This window comes from Oncorhynchus tshawytscha, unplaced genomic scaffold (assembly GCF_018296145.1).
Source record: "Oncorhynchus tshawytscha isolate Ot180627B unplaced genomic scaffold, Otsh_v2.0 Un_contig_3602_pilon_pilon, whole genome shotgun sequence".
NCBI lineage: Eukaryota > Metazoa > Chordata > Actinopteri > Salmoniformes > Salmonidae > Oncorhynchus > Oncorhynchus tshawytscha.
This window is the reverse complement of record NW_024609728.1, coordinates 297,501-325,202: the sequence shown is the minus strand read 5'-3', so window position 1 is coordinate 325,202 and position 27,702 is coordinate 297,501. Positions and strand designations below refer to the sequence as shown.

Genomic DNA, 27,702 nt, shown 5'->3' with positions numbered 1-27,702 from the left:
TGTTTTCATATACTGGAGATGGGGCTGATGAGGCTGTATGTGTTTTCATATACTGGAGATGAGGCTGATGGGGCTGTATGTGTTTTCATATACTGGAGATGGGGCTGATGGGGCTGTATGTGTTTTCATATACTGGAGATGAGGCTGATGAGGCTGTATGTGTTTTCATATACTGGAGATGAGGCTGATGGGGCTGTATGTGTTTTCATATACTGGAGATGGGGTTGATGAGGCTGATGAGGCTGTATGTGTTTTCATACACTGGAGATGGGGCTGTATGTGTTTTCATATACTGGAGATGAGGCTGAGGCTGTATGTGTTTTCATATACTGGAGATGAGGCTGATGGGGCTGATGAGGCTGTATGTGTTTTCATACACTGGAGATTGGGTTGATGGGGCTGATGGGGCTGTATGTGTTTTCATACACTGGAGATGGGGCTGATGGGGCTGTATGTGTTTTCATACACTGGAGATGGGGTTGATGAGGCTGAGGCTGATGAGGCTGTATGTGTTTTCATATACTGGAGATGGGGCTGATGGGGCTGTATGTGTTTTCATACACTGGAGATGGGGTTGATGAGGCTGAGGCTGATGAGGCTGTATGTGTTTTCATATACTGGAGATGGGGCTGATGGGGCTGTATGTGTTTTCATACACTGGAGATGGGGTTGATGAGGCTGAGGCTGATGAGGCTGTATGTGTTTTCATATACTGGAGATGAGGCTGATGAGGCTGTATGTGTTTTCATACACTGGAGATGAGGCTGTATGTGTTTTCATATACTGGAGATGAGGCTGAGGCTGTATGTGTTTTCATATACTGGAGATGGGGCTGATGAGGCTTTATGTGTTTTCATATACTGGAGATGGGGCTGATGAGGCTGTATGTGTTTTCATACACTGGAGATGAGGCTGATGAGGCTGTATGTGTTTTCATATACTGGAGATGAGGCTGATGGGGCTGATGAGGCTGTATGTGTTTTCATATACTGGTGATGGGGCTGATGGGGCTGTATGTGTTTTCATACACTGGAGATGGGGTTGATGAGGCTGAGGCTGATGAGGCTGTATGTGTTTTCATACACTGGAGATGAGGCTGATGAGGCTGTATGTGTTTTCATATACTGGTGATGGGGCTGATGGGGCTGTATGTGTTTTCATATACTGGAGATGAGGCTGATGAGGCTGTATGTGTTTTCATACACTGGAGATGAGGCTGATGAGGCTGTATGTGTTTTCATATACTGGAGATGGGGCTGATGGGGCTGATGAGGCTGTATGTGTTTTCATACACTGGAGATGGGGCTGATGAGGCTGTATGTGTTTTCATATACTGGAGATGAGGCTAATGGGGCTGTATGTGTTTTCATACACTGGAGATGGGGTTGATGAGGCTGAGGCTGATGAGGCTGTATGTGTTTTCATATACTGGAGATGAGGCTGATGAGGCTGTATGTGTTTTCATATACTGGAGATGAGGCTGTATGTGTTTTCATATACTGGAGATGGGGCTGATGAGGCTGAGGCTGATGGGGCTGATGAGGCTGTATGTGTTTTCATATACTGGAGATGGGGTTGATGAGACTGATGAGGCTGAGGCTGTATGTGTTTTCATATACTGGAGATGAGGCTGATGGGGCTGTATGTGTTTTCATATACTGGAGATGAGGCTGTATGTGTTTTCATATACTGGAGATGAGGCTGAGGCTGTATGTGTTTTCATATACTGGAGATGAGGCTGAGGCTGTATGTGTTTTCATATACTGGAGATGAGGCTGATGAGGCTGTATGTGTTTTCATACACTGGAGATGGGGCTGATGAGGCTGATGGGGCTGATGGGCCTGATAAGGCTGTATGTGTTTTCATACACTGGAGATGAGGCTGATGAGGCTGATGAGGCTGTATGTGTTTTCATATACTGGAGATGGGGTTGATGAGGCTGATGAGGCTGTATGTGTTTTCATATACTGGAGATGGGCCTGATGAGGCTGTATGTGTTTTCATATACTGGAGATGAGGCTGATGAGGCTGTATGTGTTTTCATACACTGGAGATGAGGCTGATGAGGCTGATGAGGCTGAGGCTGTATGTGTTTTCATATACTGGAGATGAGGATGATGGGGCTGTATGTGTTTTCATATACTGGAGATGGGGCTGATGAGGCTGAGGCTGATGAGGCTGTATGTGTTTTCATATACTGGAGATGAGGCTGATGGGGCTGTATGTGTTTTCATATACTGGAGATGGGGCTGATGAGGCTGTATGTGTTTTCATATACTGGAGATGAGGCTGATGGGGCTGTATGTGTTTTCATATACTGGAGATGGGGTTGATGAGGCTGAGGCTGATGAGGCTGTATGTGTTTTCATATACTGGAGATGGGGCTGTATGTGTTTTCATATACTGGAGATGGGGCTGATGAGGCTGATGGGGCTGATGAGGCTGTATGTGTTTTCATATACTGGAGATGAAGCTGAGGCTGTATGTGTTTTCATATACTGGAGATGAGGCTGATGGGGCTGATGAGGCTGTATGTGTTTTCATACACTGGAGATTGGGTTGATGGGGCTGATGGGGCTGTATGTGTTTTCATATACTGGAGATGAGGCTGATGAGGCTGATGGGGCTGATGAGGATGTATGTGTTTTCATACACTGGAGATGGGGCTGATGGGGCTGTATGTGTTTTCATACACTGGAGATGAGGCTGATGAGGCTGTATGTGTTTTCATATACTGGAGATGAGGCTGATGAGTCTGTATGTGTTTTCATACACTGGAGATGAGGCTGTATGTGTTTTCATATACTGGAGATGAGGCTGATGAGGCTGTATGTGTTTTCATATACTGGAGATGAGGCTGAGGCTGTATGTGTTTTCATATACTGGAGATGGGGCTGATGGGGCTGTATGTGTTTTCATACACTGGAGATGGGGTTGATGAGGCTGAGGCTGATGAGGCTGTATGTGTTTTCATATACTGGAGATGAGGCTGATGGGGCTGTATGTGTTTTCATATACTGGAGATGAGGCTGATGAGGCTGTATGTGTTTTCATATACTGGAGATGAGGCTGATGAGGCTGTATGTGTTTTCATATACTGGAGATGGGGCTGATGAGGCTGTATGTGTTTTCATATACTGGAGATGAGGCTGATGAGGCTGTATGTGTTTTCATATACTGGAGATGGGGCTGAGGCTTTATGTGTTTTCATATACTGGAGATGGGGCTGATGAGGCTGATGGGGCTGATGAGGCTGTATTTGTTTTCATACACTGGAGATGGGGCTGATGGGGCTGTATGTGTTTTCATACACTGGAGATGAGGCTGATGGGGCTGTATGTGTTTTCATACACTGGAGATGAGGCTGATGGGCCTGATGAGGCTGATGGGGCTGATAAGTCTGTATGTGTTTTCATATACTGGAGATGAGGCTCATGGGGCTGATGGGGCTGTATGTGTTTTCATATACTGGAGATGGGGCTGATGAGGCTGTATGTGTTTTCATATACTGGAGATGGGGCTGATGGGGCTGATGGGGCTGATGAGGCTGTATGTGTTTTCATATACTGGAGATGAGGCTGATGGGGCTGTATGTGTTTTCATATACTGGAGATGGGGCTGATGAGGCTGATGGGGCTGATGAGGCTGTATTTGTTTTCATATACTGGAGATGGGGCTGATGAGGCTGTATGTGTTTTCATATACTGGAGATGAGGCTGATGGGGCTGTATGTGTTTTCATATACTGGAGATGAGGCTGTATGTGTTTTCATATACTGGAGATGAGGCTGATGAGGCTGTATGTGTTTTCATATACTGGAGATGAGGCTGAGGCTGTATGTGTTTTCATATACTGGAGATGGGGCTGATGAGGCTGATGGGGCTGTATGTGTTTTCATATACTGGAGATGAGGCTGATGGGGCTGATGAGGCTGTATGTGTTTTCATACACTGGAGATGGGGCTGATGGGGCTGATGGGGCTGATGGGGCTTTGTGTTTTCATACACTGGAGATGAGGCTGAGGCTGTATGTGTTTTCATATACTGGAGATGAGGCTGATGGGGCTGTATGTGTTTTCATACACTGGAGATGGGGCTGATGAGGCTGTATGTGTTTTCATATACTGGAGATGGGGCTGATGAGGCTGTATGTTTTCATATACTGGAGATGAGGCTGATGGGGCTGTATGTGTTTTCATATACTGGAGATGAGGCTGTATGTGTTTTCATATACTGGAGATGAGGCTGATGAGGCTGTATGTGTTTTCATATACTGGAGATGGGGCTGATGAGGCTGTATGTGTTTTCATATACTGGAGATGGGGCTGATGAGGCTGTATGTGTTTTCATATACTGGAGATGAGGCTGATGGGGCTGTATGTGTTTTCATATACTGGAGATGAGGCTGTATGTGTTTTCATATACTGGAGATGAGGCTGATGAGGCTGTATGTGTTTTCATATACTGGAGATGAGGCTGAGGCTGTATGTGTTTTCATATACTGGAGATGAGGCTGATGAGGCTGATGGGGCTGTATGTGTTTTCATACACTGGAGATGAGGCTGATGAGGCTGTATGTGTTTTCATATACTGGAGATGGGGTTGATGAGGCTGATGAGGCTGTATGTGTTTTCATATACTGGAGATGGGCCTGATGAGGCTGTATGTGTTTTCATATACTGGAGATGAGGCTGATGAGGCTGTATGTGTTTTCATACACTGGAGATGAGGCTGATGAGGCTGATGAGGCTGAGGCTGTATGTGTTTTCATATACTGGAGATGAGGATGATGGGGCTGTATGTGTTTTCATATACTGGAGATGGGGCTGATGAGGCTGAGGCTGATGAGGCTGTATGTGTTTTCATATACTGGAGATGAGGCTGATGGGGCTGTATGTGTTTTCATATACTGGAGATGTGGCTGATGAGGCTGTATGTGTTTTCATATACTGGAGATGAGGCTGATGGGGCTGTATGTGTTTTCATATACTGGAGATGAGGCTGATGGGGCTGTATGTGTTTTCATATACTGGAGATGAGGCTCATGGGGCTGATGGGGCTGTATGTGTTTTCATATACTGGAGATGTGGCTGATGAGGCTGTATGTGTTTTCATATACTGGAGATGGGGCTGATGGGGCTGTATGTGTTTTCATATACTGGAGATGGGGCTGATGAGGCTGTATGTGTTTTCATATACTGGAGATGAGGCTGATGGGGCTGTATGTGTTTTCATATACTGGAGATGAGGCTGTATGTGTTTTCATATACTGGAGATGAGGCTGATGAGGCTGTATGTGTTTTCATATACTGGAGATGAGGCTGAGGCTGTATGTGTTTTCATATACTGGAGATGAGGCTGATGAGGCTGATGGGGCTGTATGTGTTTTCATATACTGGAGATGGGGCTGATGAGGCTGTATGTGTTTTCATACACTGGAGATGGGGCTGATGGGCCTGATAAGGCTGTATGTGTTTTCATACACTGGAGATGAGGCTGATGAGGCTGTATGTGTTTTCATATACTGGAGATGGGGTTGATGAGGCTGATGAGGCTGTATGTGTTTTCATATACTGGAGATGGGCCTGATGAGGCTGTATGTGTTTTCATATACTGGAGATGAGGCTGATGAGGCTGTATGTGTTTTCATACACTGGAGATGAGGCTGATGAGGCTGATGAGGCTGAGGCTGTATGTGTTTTCATATACTGGAGATGAGGATGATGGGGCTGTATGTGTTTTCATATACTGGAGATGGGGCTGATGAGGCTGTATGTGTTTTCATATACTGGAGATGGGCCTGATGAGGCTGTATGTGTTTTCATATACTGAGATGAGGCTGATGAGGCTGTATGTGTTTTCATACACTGGAGATGAGGCTGATGAGGCTGATGAGGCTGTATGTGTTTTCATATACTGGAGATGGGCCTGATGAGGCTGTATGTGTTTTCATATACTGGAGATGAGGCTGATGAGGCTGTATGTGTTTTCATACACTGGAGATGAGGCTGATGAGGCTGATGAGGCTGAGGCTGTATGTGTTTTCATATACTGGAGATGAGGATGATGGGGCTGTATGTGTTTTCATATACTGGAGATGGGGCTGATGAGGCTGTATGTGTTTTCATATACTGGAGATGAGGCTGATGGGGCTGTATGTGTTTTCATATACTGGAGATGAGGCTGAGGCTGTATGTGTTTTCATATACTGGAGATGAGGCTGATGAGGCTGTATGTGTTTTCATACACTGGAGATGGGGCTGTATGTGTTTTCATATACTGGAGATGGGGCTGATGAGGCTGTATGTGTGTTCATATACTGGAGATGAGGCTGTATGTGTTTTCATATACTGGAGATGGGGCTGATGGGGCTGTATGTGTTTTCATATACTGGAGATGAGGCTGTATGTGTTTTCATATACTGGAGATGAGGCTGATGGGGCTGTATGTGTTTTCATATACTGGAGATGGGGCTGATGAGGCTGATGGGGCTGATGAGGCTGTATTTGTTTTCATATACTGGAGATGGGGCTGATGGGGCTGTGTGTTTTTTCATATACTGGAGATGAGGCTGATGAGGCTGTATGTGTTTTCATATACTGGAGATGAGGCTGATGGGGCTGTATGTGTTTTCATATACTGGAGATGGGGTTGATGAGGCTGAGGCTGATGAGGCTGTATGTGTTTTCATATACTGGAGATGAGGCTGATGGGGCTGTATGTGTTTTCATACACTGGAGATGGGGCTGTATGTGTTTTCATATACTGGAGATGGGGCTGATGAGGCTGATGGGGCTGATGAGGCTGTATGTGTTTTCATATACTGGAGATGAGGCTGAGGCTGTATGTGTTTTCATATACTGGAGATGAGGCTGATGGGGCTGATGAGGCTGTATGTGTTTTCATACACTGGAGATTGGGTTGATGGGGCTGATGGGGCTGTATGTGTTTTCATATACTGGAGATGGGGTTGATGAGGCTGAGGCTGATGAGGCTGTATGTGTTTTCATATACTGGAGATGAGGCTGATGAGGCTGTATGTGTTTTCATATACTGGAGATGAGGCTGATGAGGCTGTATGTGTTTTCATACACTGGAGATGAGGCTGATGAGGCTGTATGTGTTTTCATACACTGGAGATGAGGCTGATGAGGCTGTATGTGTTTTCATATACTGGAGATGGGGCTGATGAGGCTGTATGTGTTTTCATACACTGGAGATGGGGCTGATGAGGCTGTATGTGTTTTCATACACTGGAGATGAGGCTGATGAGGCTGTATGTGTTTTCATATACTGGAGATGGGGCTAATGGGGCTGTATGTGTTTTCATACACTGGAGATGGGGTTGATGAGGCTGAGGCTGATGAGGCTGTATGTGTTATCATATACTGGAGATGAGGCTGTATGTGTTTTCATATACTGGAGATGAGGCTGAGGCTGTATGTGTTTTCATATACTGGAGATGAGGCTGTATGTGTTTTCATATACTGGAGATGAGGCTAATGGGGCTGTATGTGTTTTCATACACTGGAGATGGGGTAGATGAGGCTGAGGCTGATGAGGCTGTATGTGTTATCATATACTGGAGATGAGGCTGTATGTGTTTTCATATACTGGAGATGAGGCTGTATGTGTTTTCATATACTGGAGATGGGGCTGATGAGGCTGAGGCTGATGGGGCTGATGAGGCTGTATGTGTTTTCATATACTGGAGATTGGGTTGATGAGACTGATGAGGCTGAGGCTGTATGTGTTTTCATATACTGGAGATGAGGCTGATGGGGCTGTATGTGTTTTCATATACTGAGATGAGGCTGTATGTGTTTTCATATACTGGAGATGAGGCTGAGGCTGTATGTGTTTTCATATACTGGAGATGAGGCTGATGGGGCTGATGAGGCTGTATGTGTTTTCATACACTGGAGATGAGACTGATGAGGCTGATGAGGCTGTATGTGTTTTCATATACTGGAGATGGGGTTGATGAGGCTGATGAGGCTGTATGTGTTATCATATACTGGAGATGAGGCTGATGGGGCTGATGAGGCTGTATGTGTTTTCATATACTGGAGATGAGGCTGATGAGGCTGTATGTGTTTTCATATACTGGAGATGAGGCTGATGGGGCTGATGAGGCTGTATGTGTTTTCATATACTGGAGATGAGGCTGATGGGGCTGATGAGGCTGTATGTGTTTTCATATACTGAGATGAGGCTGATGAGGCTGTATGTGTTTTCATATACTGGAGATTAGGCTGATGGGGCTGTATGTGTTTTCATATACTGGAGATGGGGTTGATGAGGCTGAGGCTGATGAGGCTGTATGTGTTTTCATATACTGGAGATGGGGCTGATGAGGCTGAGGCTGATGGGGCTGATGAGGCTGTATGTGTTTTCATATACTGGAGATGGGGTTGATGAGACTGATGAGGCTGAGGCTGTATGTGTTTTCATATACTGGAGATGAGGCTGATGGGGCTGTATGTGTTTTCATATACTGGAGATGAGGCTGTATGTGTTTTCATATACTGGAGATGAGGCTGATGAGGCTGTATGTGTTTTCATATACTGGAGATGAGGCTGAGGCTGTATGTGTTTTCATATACTGGAGATGAGGCTGATGGGGCTGATGAGGCTGTATGTGTTTTCATACACTGGAGATGAGACTGATGAGGCTGATGAGGCTGTATGTGTTTTCATATACTGGAGATGGGGTTGATGAGGCTGATGAGGCTGTATGTGTTTTCATATACTGGAGATGGGCCTGATGAGGCTGTATGTGTTTTCATATACTGGAGATGAGGCTGATGAGGCTGTATGTGTTTTCATACACTGGAGATGAGGCTGATGAGGCTGATGAGGCTGAGGCTGTATGTGTTTTCATATACTGGAGATGAGGCTGATGAGGCTGTATGTGTTTTCATATACTGGAGATGGGGCTGATGGGGCTGTATGTGTTTTCATATACTGGAGATGGGGCTGATGAGGCTGTATGTGTTTTCATATACTGGAGATGGGCCTGATGAGGCTGATGGTGCTGATGAGGCTGTATGTGTTTTCATATACTGGAGATGGGGCTGATGAGGTTGTATGTGTTTTCATACACTGGAGATGAGGCTGATGAGGCTGTATGTGTTTTCATACACTGGAGATGGGGCTGATGAGGCTGATGGGGCTGATAAGGCTGTATGTGTTTTCATACACTGGAGATGAGGCTGATGAGGCTGATGGGGCTGTATGTGTTTTCATATACTGGAGATGGGGCTGATGAGGCTGTATGTGTTTTCATATACTGGAGATGGGGCTGATGAGGCTGTATGTGTTTTCATATACTGGAGATGAGGCTGATGGGGCTGTATGTGTTTTCATATACTGGAGATGGGGCTGATGAGGCTGTATGTGTTTTCATATACTGGAGATGAGGCTGATGGGGCTGTATGTGTTTTCATATACTGGAGATGGGGCTGATGAGGCTGATGGGGCTGATGAGGCTGTATTTGTTTTCATATACTGGAGATGAGGCTGATGAGGCTGTATGTGTTTTCATATACTGGAGATTAGGCTGATGGGGCTGTATGTGTTTTCATATACTGGAGATGGGGTTGATGAGGCTGAGGCTGATGAGGCTGTATGTGTTTTCATATACTGGAGATGAGGCTGATGGGGCTGTATGTGTTTTCATACACTGGAGATGGGGCTGTATGTGTTTTCATATACTGGAGATGGGGCTGATGGGGCTGATGAGGCTGTATGTGTTTTCATATACTGGAGATGAGGCTGAGGCTGTATGTGTTTTCATATACTGGAGATGGGGCTGATGAGGCTGATGGGGCTGATGAGGCTGTATGTGTTTTCATACACTGGAGATTGGGTTGATGGGGCTGATGGGGCTGTATGTGTTTTCATATACTGGAGATGAGGCTGATGAGGTGCTTCTACACCTGCATTGCTTGCTGTTTGGGGTTTTAGGCTGGGTTTCTGTACAGCACTTTGAGATATCAGCTGATGTACGAAGGGCTATATAAATAAATTTGATTTGATTTTGATTTGATGAGGCTGATGGGGCTGATGAGGCTGTATGTGTTTTCATATACTGGAGATGGGGCTGAGGCTGTATGTGTTTTCATATACTGGAGATGGGGCTGATGAGGCTTTATGTGTTTTCATATACTGGAGATGAGGCTGAGGCTGTATGTGTTTTCATATACTGGAGATGGGGCTGATGAGGCTGTATGTGTTTTCATACACTGGAGATGAGGCTGATGGGGCTGTATGTGTTTTCATATACTGGAGATGGGGCTGATGGGGCTGTATGTGTTTTCATACACTGGAGATGGGGCTGATGAGGCTGTATGTGTTTTCATATACTGGAGATGAGGCTGATGGGGCTGATGGGGCTGTATGTGTTTTCATACACTGGAGATGGGGTTGATGAGGCTGAGGCTGATGAGGCTGTATGTGTTTTCATATACTGGAGATGAGGCTGATGAGGCTGTATGTGTTTTCATACACTGGAGATGAGGCTGATGAGGCTGTATGTGTTTTCATATACTGGAGATGGGGCTGATGAGGCTGTATGTGTTTTCATATACTGGAGATGAGGCTGTATGTGTTTTCATACACTGGAGATGGGGTTGATGAGGCTGAGGCTGATGAGGCTGTATGTGTTTTCATATACTGGAGATGAGGCTGATGGGGCTGTATGTGTTTTCATATACTGGAGATGAGGCTGATGGGGCTGTATGTGTTTTCATATACTGGAGATGAGGCTGATGAGGCTGATGGGGATGTATGTGTTTTCATACACTGGAGATGAGGCTGTATGTGTTTTCATATACTGGAGATGAGGCTGAGGCTGTATGTGTTTTCATATACTGGAGATGAGGCTGATGAGGCTGTATGTGTTTTCATACACTGGAGATGGGGCTGATGAGGCTGATGGGGCTGATGGGCCTGATAAGGCTGTATGTGTTTTCATATACTGGAGATGGGGCTGATGAGGCTTTATGTGTTTTCATATACTGGAGATGGGGCTGATGAGGCTGTATGTGTTTTCATACACTGGAGATGGGGCTGATGAGGCTGTATGTGTTTTCATATACTGGAGATGAGGCTGATGAGGCTGTATGTGTTTTCATATACTGGAGATGAGGCTGATGAGGCTGTATGTGTTTTCATACACTGGAGATGGGGCTGATGAGGCTGATGGGGCTGTATGTGTTTTCATATACTGGAGATGGGGCTGATGGGGCTGATGAGGCTGTATGTGTTTTCATATACTGGAGATGAGGCTGATGGGGCTGTATGTGTTTTCATACACTGGAGATGGGGTTGATGAGGCTGAGGCTGATGAGGCTGTATGTGTTTTCATATACTGGAGATGAGGCTGATGAGGCTGTATGTGTTTTCATATACTGGAGATGGGGTTGATGAGGCTGATGGGGCTGATGAGGCTGTATGTGTTTTCATATACTGGAGATGAGGCTGATGAGGCTGTATGTGTTTTCATATACTGGAGATGAGGCTGATGAGGCTGTATGTGTTTTCATATACTGGAGATGAGGCTGATGAGGCTGTATGTGTTTTCATATACTGGAGATGGGGTTGATGAGGCTGATGAGGCTGAGGCTGTATGTGTTTTCATATACTGGAGATGGGGCTGATGAGGCTGTATGTGTTTTCATATACTGGAGATGAGGCTGATGAGGCTGTATGTGTTTTCATATACTGGAGATGGGGCTGATGGGGCTGTATGTGTTTTCATATACTGGAGATGGGGCTGATGGGGCTGTATGTGTTTTCATATACTGGAGATGAGGCTGATGAGGCTGTATGTGTTTTCATATACTGGAGATGGGGCTGATGGGGCTGTATGTGTTTTCATATACTGGAGATGAGGCTGATGGGGCTGTATGTGTTTTCATATACTGGAGATGGGGCTGATGGGGCTGATGGGGCTGTATGTGTTTTCATATACTGGAGATGAGGCTGTATGTGTTTTCATATACTGGAGATGGGGTTGATGGGGCTGATGGGGCTGTATGTGTTTTCATATACTGGAGATGAGGCTGTATGTGTTTTCATATACTGGAGATGGGGTTGATGGGGCTGATGGGGCTGTATGTGTTTTCATATACTGGAGATGAGGCTGATGGGGCTGATGGGGCTGTATGTGTTTTCATATACTGGAGATGGGGCTGATGGGGCTGTATGTGTTTTCATATACTGGAGATGGGGCTGATGAGGCTGTATGTGTTTTCATATACTGGAGATGAGGCTGATGGGGCTGATGGGGCTGATGAGGCTGATGGGGCTGATGGGGCTGTATGTGTTTTCATATACTGGAGATGGGGCTGATGAGGCTGTATGTGTTTTCATATACTGGAGATGGGGCTGATGGGGCTGTATGTGTTTTCATATACTGGAGATGGGGCTGATGAGGCTGTATGTGTTTTCATATACTGGAGATGAGGCTGATGGGGCTGATGGGGCTGATGAGGCTGATGGGGCTGATGGGGCTGTATGTGTTTTCATATACTGGAGATGGGGTTGATGGGGCTGATGGGGCTGATGAGGCTGATTGGGCTGTATGTGTTTTCATATACTGGAGATGAGGCTGTATGTGTTTTCATACACTGGAGATGAGGCTAATGGGGCTGATGAGGCTGATGAGGCTGTATGTGTTTTCATATACTGGAGATGGGGCTGATGAGGCTGTATGTGTTTTCATATACTGGAGATGAGGCTGAGGCTGTATGTGTTTTCATATACTGGAGATGGGGCTGATGAGGCTGTATGTGTTTTCATACACTGGAGATGAGGCTGATGAGGCTGTATGTGTTTTCATACACTGGAGATGAGGCTGATGGGCCTGATGAGGCTGATGGGGCTGATGGTGCTGTATGTGTTTTCATACACTGGAGATGAGGCTGATGGGGCTGATGGGGCTGATGGGGCTGTATGTGTTTTCATATACTGGAGATGAGGCTGTATGTGTTTTCATACACTGGAGATGAGGCTGATGGGGCTGTATGTGTTTTCATATACTGGAGATGGGGCTGATTGGGCTGTATGTGTTTTCATATACTGGAGATGGGGCTGATGAGGCTGAGGTTGATGAGGCTGTATGTGTTTTCATATACTGGAGATGAGGCTGATGAGGCTGTATGTGTTTTCATATACTGGAGATGAGGCTGATGAGGCTGTATGTGTTTTCATATACTGGAGATGGGGCTGATTGGGCTGTATGTGTTTTCATATACTGGAGATGGGGCTGATGGGGCTGTATGTGTTTTCATATACTGGAGATGAGGCTGATGGGGCTGTATGTGTTTTCATATACTGGAGATGAGGCTGATGGGGCTGATGGGGCTGTATGTGTTTTCATACACTGCCTGAGCCCTTACAGTATAAATCTAGTAGTATTGTTATTGTAAATAAAGTAGTGTTTTATTGTAAATAAAGTAGTATTGTTATTGTAGATCTAGTAGTGGTGGTGTAAATCTAGTAGTGGTGTTATTGTAAATCTAGTAGTGGTGGTGTAAATCTAGTAGTGGTGTTATTGTAAATCTAGTAGTATTGTCCCTCAGCTCCAGACCTTGATCCAGTCAGCTGATCCTGGATCAGACTACAGGATAGACCGGGCCCTGAACGAAGCCTGTGAGTCTGTTATCCAGACGGCCTGCAAACACATCCGCAGCGGGGACCCCATGTGAGTACCCCACACACACACACACCATCACACACACACACACACACACACACACACACACACACACACACAGAAGAACAATCGCATGCACACACACATTTGTGAGTACTGTGATCTCAGATGCACGCAGACACAGACGCTGAGTAAATGCACACCTGTCTTTTCTACCTGTGATGGTTGGAGGCACCTCCAGCTGTGTCTTTCCTGCTGTGTCAGTCAGTTCAGAATAAAGGGGTTTGTTACCTATCAGGAATATCACTGTTGTCTTTGTCTTGAACAACATGCCACTGGCAGGAATAGGCTCCCGAGTGGTGCAGCGGTCTAAGGCACTGGATCTCAGTGCTAGAGGTGTGACTACAGACCCTGGTTTGATTCCAGGCTGTATCACTACCGGCCGTGATTGTGCGCCACCCTACGGGACTCCCAATTGGCCCAGTGAGAGAGAATGTACTTTTTACTCCATACCTGACACCCAGAAGTACTCGTTAAATTTTGACATTCTGGCTATCCGCAAATGTTTTTTTTTTTTTTTTTTAAACAGAAAAACGTGCCGTATGGTTTGATTAATATATTGAATTTGAAATGGTTTGTACTACTCAAGTAGTATTTTACTGGGTGACTTTTACTCAAGTAGTATTTTACTGGGTGACTTTTACTCAAGTAGTATTTTACTGGGTGACTTTTACTCAAGTAGTATTTTACTGGGTGACTTTTACTCAAGTAGTATTTTACTGGGTGACTTTTACTCAAGTAGTATTTTACTGGGTGACTTTTACTCAAGTAGTATTTTACTGGGTGACTTTTACTCAAGTAGTATTTTACTGGGTGACTTTTACTCAAGTAGTATTTTACTGGGTGACTTTTACTCAAGTAGTATTTTACTGGGTGACTTTTACTCAAGTAGTATTTTACTGGGTGACTTTTACTCAAGTAGTATTTTACTGGGTGACTTTTACTCAAGTAGTATTTTACTGGGTGACTTTTACTCAAGTAGTATTTTACTGGGTGACTTTTACTCAAGTAGTATTTTACTGGGTGACTTTTACTCAAGTAGTATTTTACTGTGACTTTTACTCAAGTAGTATTTTACTGGGTGACTTTTACTCAAGTAGTATTTTACTGGGTGACCTTTTACTCAAGTAGTATTTTACTGGGTGACCTTTTACTTGAGTCATTTTCTATTAAGGTACACTGCCGTTCAAAAGTTTGGGGTCAAAAGTTTGGGGTCATTTAGAAATGTCTTTGTTTTCCATGAAAACATACATGAAATGAGTTGAAAAATGAACAGGAAATATAGTGAAGACGTTGACAAGGTTATAAATAATGATTTTTCATTTAAATAATAAACTTTGCTTTCGCCAAAGAATCCTCCATTTGCAGCCATTACAGCCTTGCAGACCTTTGGTATTCTAGTTGTCAGTTTGTTGAGGTAATCTGAAGAGATTTCACCCCATGCTTCCTGAAGCACCTCCCACAAGTTGGATTGGCTTGATGGGCACTTCTTATGTACCATACGGTCAAGCTGCTCCCACAACAGCTCAATAGGGTTGAGATCTGTGACTCCATTATAGACAGAATACCAGCTGACTGCTTCTTCCCTAAATAGTTCTTGCATAGTTTTAGAGCTGTGCTTTGGGTCATTGTCCTGTTGTAGGAGGAAATTGGCTCCAATTAAGCGCCGTCCACAGGGTCTGGCATAGTGTTAAAAAAATGGAGTGATAGCCTTCCTTCTTCAAGATCCCTTTTACCCTGTACAAATCTCCCACTTCACCACCACCAAAGCACTCCCAGACCATCATATTGCCTCCACCATGCTTGACAGATGGTTCACTCCTCCACCAGGCTTGACTGGTGGTTCACTCCTCCACCATGCTTGACAGATGGTTCACTCCTCCACCAGGCTTGACAGATGGTTCACTCCTCCACCAGGCTTGACAGATGGTTCACTCCTCCACCAGGCTTGACAGATGGTTCACTCCTCCACCAGGCTTGACAGATGGTTCACTCCTCCACCAGGCTTGACAGATGGTTCACTCCTCCACCAGGCTTGACAGATGGTTCACTCCTCCACCAGGCTTGACAGGTGGTTCACTCCTCCACCAGGCTTGACAGGTGGTTCACTCCTCCACCAGGCTTGACTGGTGGTTCACTCCTCCACCAGGCTTGACTGGTGGTTCACTCCTCCACCAGGCTTGACTGGTGGTTCACTCCTCCACCAGGCTTGACTGGTGGTTCACTCCTCCACCAGGCTTGACTGGTGGTTCACTCCTCCACCAGGCTTGACTGGTGGTTCACTCCTCCACCAGGCTTGACTGGTGGTTCACTCCTCCACCAGGCTTGACTGGTGGTTCACTCCTCCACCAGGCTTGACTGGTGGTTCACTCCTCCACCAGGCTTGACTGGTGGTTCACTCCTCCACCAGGCTTGACTGGTGGTTCACTCCTCCACCAGGCTTGACTGGTGGTTCACTCCTCCACCAGGCTTGACTGGTGGTTCACTCCTCCACCAGGCTTGACTGGTGGTTCACTCCTCCACCAGGCTTGACTGGTGGTTCACTCCATAACACTTTTTTCCAATCTTCCTCTGTCCAGTGTCTGTTATTTTGCCCATCTTAATCTTTTAATTTTATTGGCCAGTCTGAGATATGGCTTTTTCTTTACAACTCCGCCTAGAAGGCCAGCATCCCGGAGTCGCCTCTTCACTGTTGGTGTTTTGCTGGTACTATTTAATGAAGCTGCCAGTTGAGGACTTGTGAGGCGTCTGTTTCTCAAACTAGACACTCTAATGTACTTGTCCTCTTGCTCAGTTGTGCACCGGGGCCTCCCACTCCTCTTTCTATGCTGGTTAGAGACAGTTTGCACTGTTCTGTGAAGGGAGTAGTACACAGTTGTACGAGATCTTCAATTTCTTGGTAATTTTTCGCAAGGAATAGCATTCATTTCTCAGAACAGGAATAAACTGAAGAGTTTCAGAAGAAAGGTCTTTGTTTTTGGCCATTTGAGCCTGTAATCGAACCCACATGCTGATGCTCCAGATACTCAACTAGTCTAAAGGCCAGTTTTATTGCTTCTTTAATCAGAACAAGAGTTTTCAGCTGTGCTAACATAATTGCAAAAGGGTTTTCTAATGATCAATTAGCCTTTTTAAAATGATAAACTTGGATTAGCCTTCACAACGTGCCATTGTAACACTGGAGTGAGGGTTGCTGATAATGAGCCTCTGTACGCCTATGTAGATATTCCATTAAAAATCAGCTGTTTCCAGCTACAGTAGTCATTTACAACATTGACAAAGTCTACACTGTATTTCTGATAAATTTGATGGTATTTTAATGGACAATAAATGTGCTTTTCTTTCAACAAGGACATTTCTAAGTGACCCCAAACTTTTGAACAGTGGTGCATCTTTACTTTTACTCAAGTATGACAATTGAGTACTTTTTCCACCACTGCAGGCTGGGCACGGTGTCAGTAATATGTTCAGGCTGGGCACGGTGTCAGTAATATGTTCAGGCTGGGCACGGTGTCAGTAATATGTTCAGGCTGGGCACGGTGTCAGTAATATGTTCGGCACGGTGTCAGTAATATGTTCAGGCTGGGCACGGTGTCAGTAATATGTTCGGCACGGTGTCAGTAATATGTTCAGGCTGGGCATGGTGTCAGTAATATGTTCAGGCTGGGCACGGTGTCAGTAATATGTTCGGCACGGTGTCAGTAATATGTTCGGGTTTAGTGGAGGGTTTGGCCCAGCGGCGTCCGGGTTAGCGGAGGGTTTGGCCCAGCGGCGTCCGGGTTAGCGGGGGGTTTGGCCCAGCGGCGTCCGGGTTAGCGGGGGGTTTGGCCCAGCGGCGTCCGGGTTAGCGGGGGGTTTGGCTGGCAGGGAAGTCCTTGTCCCATCTGGCACTAGCGGCCCCTGTGGCGGGCCGGGCGCAGTGCACGCTGCTGACACGGTCGCCAGGTGTACGGTGTTTCCTCCGACACGTTGGTGCGGCTGGCTTCCGGGTTAAGTTGGCATTGTGTCAAAAAGAAATTCGGCTTGGTTGGGTTGTGTTTCGGGGGATGCATGGCTCTCGACCTTCGCCTCTCCCGAGTCCGTACGGTAGTTGCAGTGATGGGACAAGACTGTAACTACCAATTGGAAACCACGAAATTGGGGAGAAAAAGGGGTAAAGGAAAAGATATATATATATATACATACATATGAAATAATGTTTGTAAAAAGCTGCATTAGACGTGTCAGGAGACGTCTATAGAAACAGAACCTCTAGTTCTGTGGCGACGTCATGGTGTCTCTTGGGATTTATTGTGACCTTTTTGATTGGTTGATAAAGTCTGCCATATTGTGTGTGTGTGTGTAGGATCCTGTCTTGCCTGATGGAGCACCTGTATACAGAGAAGATGGTGGAGGACTGTGAACGCAGACTACTGGAGCTGCAGTACTTCATCTCTAGAGACTGGAAGTAAGTCACCATGACCTCTGACCCCTGACTGTGAAAGCAGACGACTGGAGCTACAGTACTTCATCTCTAGAGACTGGAAGTAAGTCACCATGACCTCTGACCCCTGACTGTGAAAGCAGACTACTGGAGCTGTAGTACTTCATCTCTAGAGACTGGAAGTAAGTCAACCAGGACCTCTGACCCCTAACACCTGACTGTGAATGCAGACTACTGGAGCTCACACTACTGGAGCTCACACTGTCTAACTCTCTACTGCCCCGCCACACTAACTCTCTACTGCCCCCTGTCTGTCGGTCTGACACTCTCTACTGCCCCCTGGCTGTCAGACTGTCTAACTCTCTACTGCCCCCTGGCTGTCAGGCTGTCTAACTCTCTCTTCCCTCTACCAGACTGGACCCCATCCTGTATAAGAAGTGCCAGGGTGACGCTGCCCGGCTGTGCCACACCCACGGCTGGAATGAGACCAGCGAGCTGATGCCACCTGGTGCTGTGTTCTCGTGTCTCTATCGCCATGCCTACCGCACCGAGGAGCAGGGACGACGGGTGAGAGATTCAGGAGTAGCAAAGATGGACTAGTTCCCATGGTTCCACATTACTACTATGGTAGAACACATGTTGTTGGAGATGGTGGTGAGGAAGATGAGGGTGGTGGTTAGTAATGACAGTGGTAGGTGGTAGTGGTGGTGGTTAGTAATGACAGTGGTAGGTAGTGTGGTGGTGGTTGGTAATGACAGTGGTGGTGGTAGGGTGGTGGTGGTTAGTAATGACAGTGGTAGGTGGTAGTGGTGGTGGTGGTTGGTGGTAATGACAGTGGTAGGTGGTAGTGGTGGTGGTGGTTGGTAATGACAGTGGTAGGTGGTGGTGGTGGTGGTTGGTAATGACAGTGGTAGGTGGTGGTGGTGGTGGTTAATGACAGTGGTAGGTGGTAGTGGTGGTGGTGGTTGGTAATGACAGTGGTAGGTGGTAGTGGTGGTGGTGGTTGGTAATGACAGTGGTAGGTGGTAGTGGTGGTGGTGGTGGTTGGTAATGACAGTGGTAGGTGGTAGTGGTGGTGGTGGTTGGTAATGACAGTGGTAGGTGGTAGGGTGGTGGTGGTAATGACAGTGGTAGGTGGTAGGTGGTGGTGGTGGTTGGTAATGACAGTGGTAGGTGGTAGTGGTGGTGGTGGTTAGTAATGACAGTGGTAGGTGGTAGTGGTGGTGGTGGTTGGTAATGACAGTGGTAGGTGGTGGTGGTGGTTGGTAATGACAGTGGTAGGTGGTAGTGGTGGTGGTGGTTGGTAATGACAGTGGTAGGTGGTGGTAGTGGTGGTGGTGGTTGACAGTGGTAGGTGGTAGTGACAGTGGTGGTGGTGGTGGTTAGTGGTGGTGGTGGTAATGACAGTGGTGGTGGTAGGTGGTAGTAATGACAGTGGTAGGTGGTAGTGGTGGTGGTGGTTGGTAATGACAGTGGTAGGTGGTAGTGGTGGTGGTGGTGGTAATGACAGTGGTAGGTGGTAGTGGTGGTGGTTGGTAATGACAGTGGTGGTGGTTAGTGGTGGTGGTTGGTAATGACAGTGGTAGGTGGTGGTGGTGGTGGTGGTTGGTAATGACAGTGGTAGGTGGTGGTGGTGGTGGTGGTAGTGGTGGTGGTGGTTAGTAATGACAGTGGTAGGTGGTAGTGGTGGTGGTGGTTGGTAATGACAGTGGTAGGTGGTAGTGGTGGTGGTGGTTGGTAATGACAGTGGTAGGTGGTGGTGGTGGTTAGTAATGACAGTGGTAGGTGGTGGTGGTGGTGGTGGTTGGTAATGACAGTGGTAGGTGGTGTGGTGGTGGTGGTTGGTAATGACAGTGGTGGTGGTAGTGGTGGTGGTTGGTAATGACAGTGGTAGGTGGTAGTGGTGGTGGTGGTTGGTAATGACAGTGGTAGGTGGTAGTGGTGGTGGTGGTTGGTAATGACAGTGGTAGGTGGTAGTGGTGGTGGTGGTTAGTAATGACAGTGGTAGGTGGTGGTGGTGGTGGTGGGTGGTAGGTGGTAGTGGTGGTGGTGGTTGGTTGGTAGGTGGTAGTGGTGGTGGTGGTTGGTAATGACAGTGGTGGTGGTGGTGGTTAGTAATGACAGTGGTAGGTGGTAGTGGTGGTGGTGGTTGGTAATGGTGGTAGGTGGTAATGGTGGTTAGTAATGACAGTGGTAGGTGGTGGTGGTTGGTAGTGGTGGTGGTGGTGGTGGTAATGACAGTGGTAGGTGGTGGTGGTGGTGGTTAGTAATGACAGGTGGTAGGTGGTAGTGGTGGTGGTGGTGGTGGTAAGGTGGTAGTGGTGGTGGTGGTTGGTAATGACAGTGGTAGGTGGTAGTGGTGGTGGTGGTTAGTAATGACAGTGGTAGGTGTGGTGGTGGTGGTGGTTGGTAATGACAGTGGTAGGTGGTGTGGTGGTGGTGGTTGGTAATGACAGTGGTAGGTGGTGGTGGGTGGTTGGTAATGACAGTGGTAGGTGGTGGGTGGTGGTGGTTGGTAATGACAGTGGTAGGTGGTAGGTGGTGGTGGTTTGGTAATGACAGTGGTAGGTGGTAGTGGTGGTGGTTGGTAATGACAGTGGTAGGTGGTAGTGGTGGTGGTGGTTAGTAATGACAGTGGTAGGGTAGTGGTGGTGGTGGTTAGTAATGACAGTGGTAGGTGGTAGTGGTGGTGGTGGTTGGTAATGACAGTGGTGGTGGTGGTTGGTAATGACAGTGGTAGTGGTGGTGGTGGTGGTTAGTAATGACAGTGGTAGGTGTGGTGGTGGTGGTTGGTAATGACAGTGGTAGGTGGTGGTGGTTGGTAATGACAGTGGTAGGTGGTTGGTGGTGGTGTGGTAGGTGGTGGTGGTGGTTGGTAATGACAGTGGTGGTGGTGGTGGTTGGTAATGACAGTGGTGGTGGTGGTGGTAATGATGACAGTGGTAGGTGGTGGTGGTGGTGGTTGGTAATGACAGTGGTAGGTGGTAGTGGTTAGGTGGTGGTGGTGGTTAGTAATGACAGTGGTAGGTGGTGGTGGTGGTAATGACAGTGGTAGTGGTTAGTAATGACAGGTAGTGTGGTTGGTAATGACAGTGGTAGGTGGTAATGACAGTGGGTGGTGGTGGTAATGACAGTGGTAGGGTGGGTGGTTGGTTAGTAATGACAGTGGTAGGTGGTTGGTAATGACAGTGGTTGTGGTTGGTAATGACAGTGGTAGGTGGTTGGTAATGACAGTGGTAGGTGGTTGGTGGTAGGTGGTTAGTAATGACAGTGGTAGTTAGTGGTTGTTGGTAATGACAGTGGTGAGTGGTTGGTAATGGTTGGTAATGGTTGAATGACAGTGGTAGGTGGTTGGTAATGACAGTGGTAGGTGGTTGGTAATTGGAATGACAGTGGTAGGTGGTTTGGTAATGACAGTGGTAGGTGGTGGTAATGACAGTGGTAGGGTGGTGGTAAATGACAGTGACAGTGGTTGGTGGTAGGTGGTTGGTAATGACAGTGGTAGGTGGTGGTTGGTAATGACAGACAGTGGTAGGTGGTGGTAGGTGGTGGTGGTTGTAATGACAGTGGTGGTGGTGGTGGTTGGTAATGACAGTGGTAGGTGGTGATGGTGGTGGTTGGTAATGAGTGGTAGGTGGTGGTTGGTAATGACAGTGGTAGGTGGTTGGTAGTGGTAGGTGGTTGGTAATGACAGTGGTAGGTGGTGGTTGGTAATGACAGTGGTAGGTGGGTAATGGTGGTAGGTGGTTGGTAATGAGTGGGTGGTTGGTAATGACAGGTGGTTGGTAATGAGTGGTAGTGGTTGGTAATGACAGTGGTAGTAGGTGGTTGGTAATGAGTGTTAGGTGGTGGTGGGTGGTATTGGTAGGTGACAGTGGTGGTGGTGGTTGGTAATGACAGTGGTAGGTGGTGGTGGTTGGTAATGACAGTGGTAGGTGGGGGTGGTGGTGGTTGGTAATGACAGTGGTAGGTGGGGGTGGTGGTGGTTAGTAATGACAGTGGTAGTGGTGGTTGGTAATGACAGTGAGTAATGTGGTGGTTAGTAATGACAGTGGTAGGTGGTGGGGGTGGTTGGTAATGACAGTGGTAGGTGTTGGTGGTTGGTAATGACAGTGGGTGTGGTGGTTGGTAATGACAGTGGTAGGTTGGTGGTGGTGGTTGGTAATGACAGTGGTAGGTGGTGGTGGTTGTAATGACAGTGGTAGTGGTTGGTTGGTGGTTGCAATGACAGTAATTGTTTTTAAAGACCCGTTCCTTACTGTGCTGAATCTGATGGACATAAATGGCTACAATATTGTCTGACAAGATGATCATCCCATCTGATACCTGTGCTGTTATAAATAATGACCTTCCACTGGTATGTGTGTGTGTGTGTGTGTGTGTGTTCCCTGTGTGTGTGTGTGTTCCCTGTGTGTGTTGTTTAGCTGTCTCGTGACTGTAAGGTAGAGGTACAGAGGATCCTCCACCAGAGGGCGCTAGATGTGAAACTAGACCCTGATCTCCAGAAGCGCTGTTTGACTGACCTGGGGAAGTGGTGTAGTGACAAGACTGGCACGGGACAGGTAGGTAACACACACACACACACACACACACACACTGTTTGACTGACCTGGGGAAGTGGTGTAGTGACAAGACTGGCACGGGACAGGTAGGTAACACACACACACACACACACTGTTTGACTGACCTGGGGAAGTGGTGTAGTGACAAGACTGGCACGGGGCAGGTAGGTAACACACACACACACACACACACTGTTTGACTGACCTGGGGAAGTGGTGTAGTGACAAGACTGGCACGGGACAGGTAGGTTATACACACACACACACACACACTGTTTGACTGACCTGGGGAAGTGGTGTAGTGACAAGACTGGCACGGGGCAGGTAGGTAACACACACACCCACACACACTGTTTGACTGACCTGGGGAAGTGGTGTAGTGACAAGACTGGCACGGGACAGGTAGGTTATACACACACACACACATACACACACATACACACACACTGTTTGACTGACCTGGGGAAGTGGTGTAGTGACAAGACTGGCACAGGGACAGGTAGGTTATACACACACACACACTGTTTGACTGACCTGGGGAAGTGGTGTAGTGACAAGACTGGCACGGGACAGGTAGGTTATACACACACACACACACACACACACTGTGTCAGGACAGAGGAGGAACAGCAGCATGTGTTCACAGAGCAGAGGGGGGAAGAACAGAGGAGGAACAGCAGCATGTGTTCAGAGCAGAGGGGGAAGAACAGAGGAGGAACAGCAGCATGTGTTCAGAGCAGAGGGGGGAAGAACAGAGGAGGAACAGCAGCATGTGTTCAGAGCAGAGGGGATAAGAACAGAGGAGGAACAGCAGCATGTGTTCAGAGCAGAGGGGATAAGAACAGAGGAGGAACAGCAGCATGTGTTCACAGAGCAGAGGGGGAAGAACAGAGGAGGAACAGCAGCATGTGTTCAGAGCAGAGGGGGAAGAACAGAGGAGGAACAGCAGCATGTGTTCAGAGCAGAGGGGGAAGAACAGAGGAGGAACAGCAGCATGTGTTCAGAGCAGAGGGGGAAGAACAGAGGAGGAACAGCAGCATGTGTTCAGAGCAGAGGGGGAAGAACAGAGGAGGAACAGCAGCATGTGTTCAGAGCAGAGGGGGAAGAACAGAGGAGGAACAGCAGCATGTGTTCACAGAGCAGAGGGGGAAGAACAGAGGAGGAACAGCAGCATGTGTTCAGAGCAGAGGGAAGAACAGAGGAGGAACAGCAGCATGTGTTCAGAGCAGAGGGGGAAGAACAGAGGAGGAACAGCAGCATGTGTTCACAGAGCAGAGGGGAAGAACAGAGGAGGAACAGCAGCATGTGTTCAGAGCAGAGGGGGAAGAACAGAGGAGGAACAGCAGCATGTGTTCAGAGCAGAGGGGAAGAACAGAGGAGGAACAGCAGCATGTGTTCAGAGCAGAGGGGGAAGAACAGAGGAGGAACAGCAGCATGTGTTCAGAGCAGAGGGGAAAGAACAGAGGAGGAACAGCAGCATGTGTTCAGAGCAGAGGGGGAAGAACAGAGGAGGAACAGCAGCATGTGTTCAGAGCAGAGGGGGAAGAACAGAGGAGGAACAGCAGCATGTGTTCACAGAGCAGAGGGGGAAGAACAGAGGAGGAACAGCAGCATGTGTTCAGAGCAGAGGGGGGAAGAACAGAGGAGGAACAGCAGCATGTGTTCAGAGCAGAGGGGAAGAACAGAGGAGGAACAGCAGCATGTGTTCAGAGCAGAGGGGGAAGAACAGAGGAGGAACAGCAGCATGTGTTCACAGAGCAGAGGGGAAGAACAGAGGAGGAACAGCAGCATGTGTTCAGAGCAGAGGGGGAAGAACAGAGGAGGAACAGCAGCATGTGTTCAGAGCAGAGGGGGGAGAACAGAGGAGGAACAGCAGCATGTGTTCACAGCAGCAGAGGGGAAGAACAGAGGAGGAACAGCAGCATGTGTTCAGAGCAGAGGGGGAAGAACAGAGGAGGAACAGCAGCATGTGTTCAGAGCAGAGGGGGAAGAACAGAGGAGGAACAGCAGCATGTGTTCAGAGCAGAGGGGGGGAAGAACAGAGGAGGAACAGCAGCATGTGTTCAGAGCAGAGGGGGAAGAACAGAGGAGGAACAGCAGCATGTGTTCAGAGCAGAGGGGAAGAACAGAGGAGGAACAGCAGCATGTGTTCACAGAGCAGAGGGGGAAGAACAGAGGAGGAACAGCAGCATGTGTTCAGAGCAGAGGGGAAGAACAGAGGAGGAACAGCAGCATGTGTTCAGAGCAGAGGGGGGAAGAACAGAGGAGGAACAGCAGCATGTGTTCAGAGCAGAGGGGAAGAACAGAGGAGGAACAGCAGCATGTGTTCAGAGCAGAGGGGGAAGAACAGAGTTTAACAAACAACCTGTGACTGGCTCAACTGTTCTGGGAACTACAGGACGCTTCATCATTTCAAATAATGTGGCAGGTGATTTGATGGTGTGTGTGACGGCATTGTGATGGTGTGTGTGACGGCATTGTGATGGTGTGTGTGATGGTGAGTGTGATGGTGTGTGATGGTGAGTGTGATGGTGTGGTGACGGTGTTGTGATGGTGTGTGACGGCGTTGTGATGGTGTGGTGATGGTGAGTGTGATGATGTGTGACGCGTTTGATGGTGGTGGTGATGGTGAGTGTGATGGTATGTGTGATGGTGTGGTGATGGTGTTGTGATGGTGTGTGACGGCGTGTGTGATGGTGTGTGTGACGGCGTTGTGATGGTGGTGAGTGTGATGGTGTGTGTGACGGCATTGTGATGGTGAGTGTGACGGCGTTGTGATGGTGAGTGTGATGGTGTGTGATGGTGTTGTGAGGGTGTGGTGATGGTGAGTGTGATGGCATTGTGATGGTGTGTTTGATGGTGTTGTGATGGTGAGTGTGATGGCATTGTGATGGTGAGTGTGATGGCATTGTGATGGTGTGTTTGATGGTGTGTGTGTGACGGCGTTGTGATGGTGTGTGTGAAGGCGTTGTGATGGTGTGTGTGACGGCGTTGTGATGGTGTGTGTGTGACGGCGTTGTGATGGTGTGTGTGTGACGCGTGTGACGGTGTGGTGATGGTGAGTGTGACGTATGTGTGATGGTGTGGGTGATGGTGTGGTGACGGTGTTGTGATGGTGTGTGTGTGACGCGTGTGATGGTGTGTGTGATGGCGTTGTGATGGTGTGTGTGATGGCGTTGTGATGGTGTGTGTGACTGCATTGTGATGGTGTGTGTGATGGTGTGTGTGACGGTGTTGTGATGGTGTGTGTGACGGTGGTGTGTGACGGTGTTGTGACGGTGTTGTGACGGTGTTGTGATGGTGTGTGTGATGGTGTGTGTGACGGTGTGTGTGTTCTAGGAGTTGGAGTGTCTGCAGGACCACCTGGAAGACCTGCTGTCAGGGTGTGGAGAGGTGGTGGGCAACCTGACAGAGCTGCAGTCTGAGGTACCACTGTCTGTCTGTCTGTCTTCATGTTGGATGGACTGTGGCTCCAAAATTACCCTGATAAAGATGAGCAAAAAGACTGGATAAAATAAATTATACAAATACTAAACTAAATTACTATATTATATAGTATATGTTATATTAGTACTATATAATACTATAGTATTAAAAAATACCTTATTTACATAAGTTTTCAGACCCTTTGCTCTGAGACTCGATATTGAGCTCAGGTCATCCTGTTTCCATTTATCATCCTTGATGTTTCTACAACTTGATTGGAGTCCACCTGTGTTAAGTTCAATTGATTGGACATGATTTGGAAAGACACACACCTGTCTATATGAGGTCCCACAGTTGACAGTGCATGTCAGAGCAAAAACCAAGCCATGAGGTCGACGGAATTGTCCATAGAGCTCAGAGACGACAGGATTGTGTCGAGGCACAGATCTGGGGAAGGGTACCAAAACATTTTTGAAGCTCCTCAAGAACACAGTGGCCTCCATCATTCTTAAATGGAAGAAGTTTGGAACCACCAAGACTCTTCCTAGAGCTGGCTGCCTGGCCAGTCAGGGGAGCAAGGTCGGGGAGAAGGTCCTTGGTCAGGGAGGTGACTAAGAACCCAATGGTCACTCTGACAGAGCTACAGAGTTCCTCTGTGGAGATTGGAGAACCTTCCAGAAGGACAACTATCTCTGCAGCACTTCACCAATCAGGGCTTTATGGTAGTGACCTGATGGAAGCCACTCCTCAGTAAAAGGCACATGACAGCTCGCTTGGAGTTTGCCAGAAGGTACCTAAAGACTCTCAGACTATGACAAACAAGATTCTCTGGTCTGATGAAACCAAGATTGAACTCTTTGGCCTGAATGCCAAGCGTGGTGGTGGCAGCATCATGCTGTGGGGATGTTTTTCAGTGGCAGAGACTGTGAGACTAGTCAGGATCGAGGGAAAGATTAACTGAGCAAAGAGATCCTTGATGAAAACCCGCTCCAGAGCGCTCAGGACCTCAGACTGGGGCGAAGGTTCACCTTCCAACAGGACAACGACCCTAAGCACACAGCCAAGACAACGCAGGAGTGGCTTCGGGACATGTCTCTGAATGTCCTTGAGTGGCCCAGCCAGAGCCCGGACTTGAATCCGATCCAACATCTCTGAAGAGACCTGAAAATAGCTGTGAGGCGTTGCTCCCCACCCAACCTGACAGATCTTGAGAGGATCTGCAGAGAGGAATGGGAGAAACCCCCAAATACAGGTGTGCCAAGCTTGTAGCGTCATTCCCAAGAAGACTGGGAGAAACCCCCAAATACAGGTGTGCCAAGCTTGTAGCGTCATACCCAAGAAGACTGGGAGAAACCCCAAATACAGGTGTGCCAAGCTTGTGGATACCCAAGAAGACTGGGAGAAACCCCAAATACAGGTGTGCCAAGCTTGTAGCGTCATACCCAAGAAGACTGGGAGAAACCCCAAATACAGGTGTGCCCAGCTTGTAGCGTCATACCCAAGAAGACTGGAGGCTATAATTGCTGCTAAAGGTGATTCAACAAAGCACTGAGTAAAGGGTCTGAATA

The 27,702-nt window shown here is 47.6% G+C and overlaps 1 pseudogene; it reads left to right on the top strand.

Annotated features, from left to right (window-relative positions):
- Positions 1-27,702, top strand: part of LOC121845655 — a 58,730-nt pseudogene that overhangs the window by 6,611 nt on the left and 24,417 nt on the right.